This window comes from Hevea brasiliensis, chromosome 11 (genome assembly GCF_030052815.1).
Source record: "Hevea brasiliensis isolate MT/VB/25A 57/8 chromosome 11, ASM3005281v1, whole genome shotgun sequence".
In the NCBI taxonomy this organism is placed as follows: Eukaryota; Viridiplantae; Streptophyta; class Magnoliopsida; order Malpighiales; family Euphorbiaceae; genus Hevea; species Hevea brasiliensis.
In genome coordinates, this window is record NC_079503.1 from 12,534,967 (window position 1) to 12,544,977 (window position 10,011).

General features: G+C 36.0%; 1 non-coding gene across 1 annotated transcript; it reads left to right on the forward strand.

Annotated features, from left to right (window-relative positions):
- The first annotated feature begins 236 nt into the window (after nt 1-236).
- LOC131170863 (small nucleolar RNA R71) lies at nt 237-343 on the forward strand. Its single transcript, XR_009141628.1, has one exon. It is a non-coding gene; the product is annotated as a small nucleolar RNA R71 (small nucleolar RNA).
- The last annotated feature ends 9,668 nt before the right edge of the window (nt 344-10,011 follow it).

Here is a 10,011-nt window from a genome sequence, read left to right on the forward strand (position 1 = left end):
GATTAAATCTTACATTCATGTAGCTAACTGAGTCAAGTTTATAAATCCCAGCCTTTTTTGGCTCAAGTGCTCTAGGATTTCCCCACAAATGGGTATTATGAGCAATCTTCTCTAATAGATCATAGCATTCTTCACTTGTCATTCTCATGAAATCTTCTCCTGCTTGTGAATCAATTGTGTTTCTTATGGCTGGAGTAACTCTGGTGTAGAAATTCTAAACAATCATCCATTTGGGTATTTCATGATGAGGACATTGCCTTTCAAGCTCCTTAAATCTCATCCAAGATTCATACAAAGTTTCATCATCCCTTGGCTTAAAATCTACCATCAAATTCCTCAAATGAGTAGTCTTCCCAGGTGGGAAAAATTGAGATAGAAAAGCTTGAGATAGCTGCTCCCAAGTAGATATAGTAGCTTGTGGAAGTGAGTCATACCACTCTAATGCTGAATCCTAAAGAGAGAATGGAAATAAGGTGAGCCGAATAACTTCATCTGAAACTCCAGGCTGCCTTTGTGTACCACATATCATCAAAAATTTCTTCAAATGAGAATGAGGAATTTCAAGTGGACTACCTCCAAATTGTGAATTCTGAACCATTTGAATAAGACCAGTGTTTAACTCAAATTGATTAGCTCCAATAATAGGTCTGTTATCTCTCACATCAGCACATCTAGGAAAAGCATAATCTAACATGGATCTTCTCTGAGGATTATTTTGATTAACAACTTCATTTTGCTTGTTTTGCTCATTTCCTCCATTGTCTCCACCAATAGCTCTATTTTGATTCTCCATATTTTCAATTGTCTCCTCTTGCTCAAATCTTTGTTGTTCTTCTTTTTTTGCTTCCTTTCTTCTCTTGTATTCCTTTTTGTTGGCTCGACAGAATTTTTCAATTTCAGGGTTGAACAACAATTCAGTATCACTTGTGCTTTTCGATTATCTCATAAACAAGAAAAGTACCTGAAAAACACAAGGAAAAACAGTCAAAATAAAATAAGATAAAAATTCTAATCAGCTTAAAACAATTAAAATCCAACTTAAAAACAAACAATTCTCCTGCAACGGCGCCAAAAACTTGATGTGCTTCTGCAAGTGCACGGGTCACAGTAGTATAGTTTTAAAAATAATATCGTTCCCACAGGGAATTGTGCTTAAATTGAAAATTAAAGGATAAGCTAATTAGAATGGTAAAATTTAAATATATTAAAAATGAAATTTAAAATTTAAGATTGGTATTTGAGGAATTTAAGCTAAATCAAACAATTAACTAAATTAATTAAACTAGATTACCAAAATTTAAATTGAAATTGCTATTTATGAAATTTGGAGGAATTAAATCTAAATTCAATAAAAATTAAAGTGATTCTAGAGATAGGGTTTTCAATATTGTTTGCATGTGGTTTATCTCTAATTTAGCCAAACACATGAGAATTGCAATTTTGAGGGAAATCAATTCTTAGTTCTTTGAAACCTTTTTCAAGCATTTCAAAGTTGGTATTCATTAAATCAAACCCTATTTTTATGGTATTTCAAACCTAACAAAAACCCAATTAAAGCTCTAATTGATTTTGGAAATTCCCCTTAATCCTCTTAGCTTATCTCTAACACCAAGAAAACTAAGTTTATTGCAAGATTATCTATCCCAAACATTCACTTTTCAGTCCATCTATCAATGATTAAAACTTAACTTAATGAGGGCCCATTCATCAAGCAAGGCAATAAGCTCACAAGCAACAAATCAAAATGTAGCAAATCTCATTTAAATGACTAAATCAGTTCAAAAACCATAATACAAAACAATATTTACAAACCCATCTCTAGAATCTCAAATATCTACTCATAAATCATGGTTTCAAGACAAACCCAAGTATAGAAATGAAGAAATAATGAAAATCTAAGCTAAAGAATAGAAAAACCTAGTAAAATGATGAAGAATCTGCTGCTGGAGAGTGCAGAAAATGTCCTCTGCTGCTGCTGCAAAATGGCCTCACGTGCTCCTCTTCCTCTCTCCCTTTCTTTCCAAAAATCTCTCTCCCTTTTTCCTTATGGAAAGAAATAGATAAAGGAGCTTTTATATGGTTCAGAGATCTGCCCTAGAATGGGTAAAAAGGTAGAAGATTCTAGAGAAAGTGAGGTATTAAATCAGAGGAATGAAAATACTACGTCAACTATTTTCAGTAAAAACGACAAAAGCTGAATCGGTTGTGTCGCGGGTTGTGTCGCAGGTTGTGAAACCTGCTGCCTGAGAAAAACTGCATATTGATGTGGCCCAACCGTAAGTGCACGGGTCGTACAAGTAATATAGAAAAGATATCGTTCCCACGAGGAGTTGTGTTAATGATTGAATTTTTGATATAAAATTTGACTAATTTAAACTATTTTTGAAATTAAAGCAATAAATTGATGGATATTGAAGTATGAATTCTATATGTGTAAAATTGATGATCTATTCAACAATGTAACGATTTAACTAAATTTGCATCAAATTAAAATAAGCAAATTGAAATATGGCAAGATTTAAAATAGCAAGTAATTAAATTTAATTGGAAATTAACAATGATAAAAAGGCGATTCCAGAGTTCGGGAGTTCATATTCAAGCTATTTTGGAATTTTTAAATTGGTTATCCAATCTTGTGGAATTTATGGGTTTTAAAGAGATTAATTCTTAAATCCTTTGAATACCCTTTCGAGTGGGACAAAGAGTCCTTAATCAATCTAATCCTACTTTCGTGGAGTTAAAGTTAATCAAGACCCATTAAGTTCTTTAATTAATCTGTAAATCCTCTTAATCCTTAGTCTATTTCTAGATCTAAGTTAATTAAGTCTAATTTCTTGATTATCTATCACAAGGCTTTCTCCTTTCGGTGCCTCAACCATGGATTAAGAACATCACTTAGTGGGATCCTACACTAAGCATGTCATTGAGCACACAAGAAATGAATAAAACTCATTAAGACCACAAAATATGGATTACCCAATCAAAATCCACAAAATATCTCAAATATTACATCCTAACTCCAGAATCTAATGAAAACTACTCACTATCCATTATATTTACAAGATAATCTGAGTTAATATGGAAATAAAGCTTTAATCTAAGCTAAGAACTAAGAAACCCAATACTAGAAAGGTAGGAAATATGCAAGAAAAGAAGGAAAATTCCAAATCTGGCTGGAAATGGTAGGAGTGACGTTTTTGACTCTTTAGCTGCTGCTCCTCTTTCTTTCCCTTTTTCCTCTCCTTTTTTCCTTCTTTTTCTAAAATGGGATAAGGGTCTATTTATAACTTTTTCTGACAAGGAGCCCTAAAATGGTGTGTTTGAGGTGTGATTTTCTAAGGGAATCTTCTGCCAGCTCATTATGAAGTCTTTGTGGGACTGCATAAGTTATGCAGTCCCTTATGCGATTTCAGTGGTTTACGGCTCTCTGCGGCTTGCATGAGCAAGGTGCAAGACTACATAAGTTATGCACAATTCCGTGAGGTTGCATGAGGGAGGCACGAATCTGCATAAGTTATGCGGCAACTTATGCAGATTTCGGTAGATGCTTGGGACATTGTTTCTTCTCCTTATGCAGAACTGCACAACTTATGCGGCAAGTTATGCGCAATTTGGCCAATGCATATTTCAACTTTGAAACTTGTTTTTGACATCTTTGGCTGTAGAAATCACTCCTCAATGGCAAAATTTCTTTTTAGTCCCTCAAAAGCACCATTTTTCCTACAAAACAAAATAAAAATTACAAATTAATCCAAAATTGGCAATTATGAAAAACTATCTAAATAACTAATGAAATTAGCTAAAAGTGACTAATAATCAAATAAAATGGCTATGAAATTAAACCTAAATGACTATGCAAAATGTATGTATCAAATACCCCCAAACTCAAGCTTTTGCTTGTCCTCAAGCAAACTTTAAAACATAATACAATTTTTAGGGGTGCCTTGTCCAAAGAGCTATGAAAATCACCTATTAAAGTAACTTAACACACCTTTAGCCATACCAGCAATCCATATACCCATCCTTCAAAATGCAAAGAATCTAATACTTATCCAAGCTTTCACCGCTTAGCCATCAAGTCAATTATCATTCAAAATTCCCAAACCAACCAATCAAAGGAGAGAGTCATGCTCAAAAGGAATTCTAGGACAATCAATAGTCAAAGTGCCTCTATATAGAATGATGGAATTAAATGAATGAATGGATAATTTTCCAATCCCATAGGCAAATTCCCTACTCCTATCTCCACTAATGTAGCAAGTACTATCAAGAGATCAAAGGTCTTTTTAGGGATGTAATGGGGCCATGGGGTTCAAAATGAGGCTAAGAAGAAAAAGCGGTAAAAAGGATTCAAAGCATGAAAATATTTTCAATATTGACAACATAAGGTACACTTCTTATTTTATTATTATTTTTTTCCTTTTTCTCTTATATATATATATATATATATATATATGGAGGAGAGAAATACCCAATGAGAATTATCAAGTGCTAGCATATTTTACAAAACACATAAAAATGGAGGGACACTTTGATACTTTAAACTTGTATCTTGCCTTTTCTTTTGATGATTGTCCCTAAAAATACCACCCCCAAACTCATTTCCTTTAATTACTTTGGGTGGATTTCTTTTAATTTGAATGACAATAGTGAAAAGCACATATACTAGCACTTTTACAAGATGACAAGCATTTCTTCTCCCTTTTATTGTATTTTTTCTTTTTTTTTTCTTTTCTCTTTTTTTTTTGAATATGTACCTAATATTATAAATAATTATTCTCATGAAAAGGGTTGGAGTGTTTGGTTCATTGGCTAGGTAGCAATAAGGGTTTCAAGAAAAATTAGGAATAAAAAGGCTCAAAGGGGTTTACAAGGGTCAATTTTAATTAGGAAAAGGGGCCAAAGGTTTAAAATGAGAAGATTTAAATCAAAGAATGCCTAATCATCTCTCTTTTCAAGTACAAGCTGGTATTTCGCCTTGAAAGGTTTAGAAAATTTGTTCTAGGATTGGTGAGACATCATTTGACTACCTTTTATCCAATAACTCCCTCTAAACACTCCAATTTCTAAAGGACTAGTTGGGTGGCTTTTTAGCTAAGAAGATATAGGCAAGGGATAAACACTTCAAAACCTTGCACCTCTTAGGAAACTTTCAATCCACAAACCCAACTAAAGGTAAGTCAAATCACTCTCATAGACAACTTTTCAATACTCAAGGGATTTGGCAAAAGATTTTAATGCATGATTCCTAAAAATGAGCAATGCATCAACTAAATGGAGGAAGTCTATTTGTATGCAATGCGTACAATTTCTAAGTGATATATAATGTGTGTGTAAATGTGTTACGTATATATATGTATGGATGTATATGTAAAATATTTATAATATATGTAAATGGAATGGGATGAGATGTTCCTATATTCAATATGTGAAAAATGTAGCAAAAATCAAAATGCACACCCCCAAACTCAAAATTAGACATTGTCCTCAATGTCTTAAGAAGTGCATTATCAAAACTCAAAGCAAAGAGGAATAACCAGGAATAGTTAAATTTAAGAGCAAAAAGAAAGAGTTACCTGGTATAGAGCAGATGTGAATTCAAGAGATGATGGTGATGCACAAGAAGCTGCACAGGTTATGCAGAATAAAATGCTGTACAGAACAGTTGCATAAGGAGGGTGCATAAGCTGTGCAGTTCTGCATGAGTTGCATAAGGGACTGCACAGGCTATGCAGAATATTTGCATAAGGAGTTTCACAGCCTGTGCAGTATATTCAAAATCTGCTGCATAATGATATAGCAAGGAAAAATGTGCAAACACCAGTAGAGGCATGTAAATATATACAATGTATGGACAAGTATGTACAAAAAGGCAGCAAAGGCAATGAGAATCAATGAAAAACTAATGGAATGGCCATTCAATAGAACTTCAAGAAAACAGAATTCAAGGTAAACTAAAATTGTTTCAACACATCCAAAAAGAAAAACTCCTAGAAGTTTGAACAAAAGCAAAATAAAAACTAGTCTAATTCTATGGTTTTGCCCCTGTCCAAAGACGCTGCTAAAGGACTGGATGGAGCTGGCTGCTGCCGAAGGGGTAGTTCTGGAGGAGGTGATGGAGGTGGAGGTGGCATTCCCAGAAAAGCCATGAGCTGCTTCATCATCTCTTTTAACTCTTTCTGTTTATCTCTGGTTTCCATAACAAAATCAAAGAGTTGATCATGACGATCCTTGAGGGTATCAAGACCAGTTTCAAGCTTTCTATCCACAAAGTATACATCATCACTAAGCCTCTCAAGATAAGTGAATAAGGCTTTAATGTTGAAGGGAGAAGGTGCTGTGGATGAAGAGGGTCCAGCTGCAGAACGTGTTGGCTGTGCAGAATCTGCTGGGATATCCTGTGCAGACTGAGTGGATGGTGCAGGTTCAGTAGAATGCCGTTGGACTGGTGGTACAGATTGTGCCTCTGGTTATGCAGTGGGTCCTGTATCTGCTGCTGGTTGTGCAGTGTCAGAAGGTGGCAAACTGAATCTAGTTTTGTATAGGTGAGTAGCATCAAAATATAGAGTGTCTGAAAGTGCTGGTAGAGGATGCTCTTCCGGATTAAAACCAAAATGCTTAGCTATAACAGTTATGAGCCCACCCATGACTATATCACCTATAGATTTGGTAGCAATATGTAACACATGCTCACAAAAGAAGTAACCAGGAGATACTTTGACTTTGTGAAAAGCACACCATAGCATGAACAATTCAGATTTTCCAACAACACCAAAACTAGTCCCTCTGCCCAAGATAGTGCTAGAAATAAGCCTATGGATAAATCTAAGTGCAGGGTCTAGTATTTGAGAGGTCTTGGATCTGCCAGCATAAAAACTCTGACGATAGTTTGTGATACTCCTCCAAAACTGAACAGTATTCCAAACACCTTTATTTGCTACCTCTATGCCTGTATATGGCACCCTAAATAGTCCATCAATTGCAAACCCAAAAATACTATGAAATTGGTCTAATGATAGCTCTCTATTTTGCCCCAAACACCTAAACTTCATAGTTGGCTTGTAATCTATCTCATGCAATTTCAGAGTAGCAGAAAATGAGGAAATAAATTCCAAAACTAGAGTTGGATAAACTAGTTCTTGTTTATGCACAAATTCCATCAACCTAAACCATCAAGGTAGGCAACAACATTATCAAATAAACCAACTAATTGGAGGGCATCTACAGAAATATACCTAGTGGGTTGCACTTTCCTGTCCTTTAGTCTCTTAAAAGCTGCCTTGTGGGTTGCATCAGGAAGGGGCCAAGGTAGTTTGGATACCTGTGTTGCTGATGAAGTTTGCTTTTTGCTAGAGGAGGGTGATTTGGCTTGTGGGGTAGAGGTAGAAACGCCAACCCCCTGTCGTGTGGAGGCTGAAGTTTTGGGGTTTTTGGGTGGAGGCTATGAAAGTGGAGTGGTAGGTGGGTCTTTGCATTTTGTGAGAGGTGGTGCAGAAGCCATGGGTCGGGTGGATTTTGACCGGATTTTCCTCTTATAGGTGGATGTGGGAGGTGGTGGAGGGGTTTGTTGTGGAGGAGAATTAGGATTGAGGGACCGCATTGCCAAGGGCGTGACTTGGAGAGGAGAGCCTTGAGGGGAATGGGGAGGCGATTCCATGGTGGTTGTTGATGGTGAGAATGGAGGAGGGAAGAAGAAAGTGAAAGAGGTAAAGGGAAGTTAGGGTATTGGGCGGTGAAAAGAGGTGTGGGAAGGAAGAGTGATGCTGAGAAAAATGGACGTGGGGGAAGTGTGAACAGGAACGACGGGAAGTAGAGGTGGGAAAGTGGGTGCTGAAAAATTTTTTTGATTTGTACAGGACATGTGTAAAACTGCATAAGGGGAGAATGAGTGTGCATAAGTTATGCACACTCTTATACAGGTTTCGGCAGAAAATGAAGAGTATGAAAAATTGGTTATGCAAAAGTGCATAACTTATGCGCTTGGTCATACAGGTTTCGGCTGAAAATAGAAGTGCGAAAAGTCAGTTATGCAAAAGTGCATGACTTATGCGCAACCTTATGAAAGTTTCGGCAGATTTGAAAATGCAGGAAATGTGGTCATGCGAAAGTGCATAAGCTATGTACTTCCTTATGCAGATTTTGGCAGATTTGAAAATGCAGGAAATGTGGTGATGCGAAAGTGCATAAGCTATGCACTCCCTTATGCAAGTTTCGGCAGAAAATGGAATTCCAGGAAATGTGGTTATGCGAAAGTGCATAACTTATGCGCTGCCTTATAAAAGTTTCGACAGATTTGAAAATGCAGGAAATGTGGTCATGCGAAAGTGCATAAGCTATGCACTCCCTTATGCAAGTTTCGGCAAAAAATGGAATTCCAGGAAATGTAGTTATGCGAAAGTGCATAACTTATGCGCTGCCTTATGCAAGTTTCGGTAGATTTGAAAATGCAGGCAATGTGGTCATGCGAAAGTGCATAAGCTATGCACTCCCTTATGCAGATTGCAGCAGAGATGAAAAATGGCAAAAATTATGGTTATGCAGGTTTGCATAAGCTATGCAGTTACTTATGCACAATTCAACAAGATTGAGATTATAATTGAAAATAATTTGCAAGTTTGAAAAATACACTAGAATGAAGAAATATAATTCTATGAAGCATAAATCATGAGAAATTATCACCAAAAACACATCAATATATACAAAATCCATCACAATTGCATCATACAAGCTTGTAAAAGTGAGTTCTGCATAAGAGGCATTTGTGAATTATGCCATTTCAACCCCAACTCTGCAAATTAACATGTAGCATATTAAAGCTCAATAAAAATTTGCACAAAGTTGCATTTATCCACAAAAGAAAATAGACTCTCCAAGTTATGCCAAGAAAATGCAGCATGTCCACATTGAATCACACAATGAATCACACAATCCACATAAGCTCAAAACTACAAAAATGACCCACTTACCATCATATTAACATGATAAGCACAAATACTTAAAAGTTACACACCCAACCTCAACAAAGAAATAAATCCCATGTGCTGCAGACCCCTCTTTGCTGAAAGTTTCATTTCTCTGCATAAAACAAGAAGCAGACCTGCACAGGTTATGTAGTGAAAATAAACCAATCTTGGGAGATTTGAAGAACAAAATATCAGATTAAGAGTCACTCCCTAGCAGTTCAACAACCTTTATCCATTGAAATACATCTAAAAGGGACAAGATTCAATAATGTCAAAAATTGAATTTGGGGAGATTTAATATAAAAACAAAAGTAATGTAAATAAAAGTAAATTAACAAAAGCAAAATAGAAGAACTTGGGATGCCTCCCAAGAGTGCTAATTTATAATCCTTAGTTGGACTCTTCATGCATTTCACTAAAAAGAGGTGAGGGATCAGAGAGCTTATAACAGTTTGCTCCCTTTATTGGGTCTCCAGTTATGTAATGTTTCAATCTACGCCCATTGACCTTAAAATTCCCAGATTTTTCACTCCAAATCTCAATTGCTCCATAAGGGAAAACCTTAGAAACTCTATATGGACCAGTCCATCTTGATTTAAGTTTTCTAGGGAACAATTTCAATCTTGAGTTGAACAACAAAACTGAATCACCTTCTTTAAATTCCTTTTTTCTAAGATGCTTATCATGCCAAACTTTAGTTCTTTCTTTATAAATACGGGCACTTTCATAGGCATCCATCCTCAATTCTTCAAGCTCATTAAGTTGCAATAGCCTCTTCTCACCAGCTTGCTTGAGATCAAAGTTCAAGGTCTGAATGGCCCAATATGCTCTATGTTCTATCTCCACAGGTAAATGACAAGACTTACCATACACCAACCTAAAGGGAGTAGTTCCTATAGGGGTTTTGTAAGCAGTCCTATATGCCCATAAAGCATCATCTAGTTTGACAGACCAGTCTTTTTGAGAATTGCTCACTGTTTTCTCCAAGATATGTTTGAGTTCTCTGTTAGAAATTTCAACTTGTCCTGAAGTTTAAGGATGGTACGGG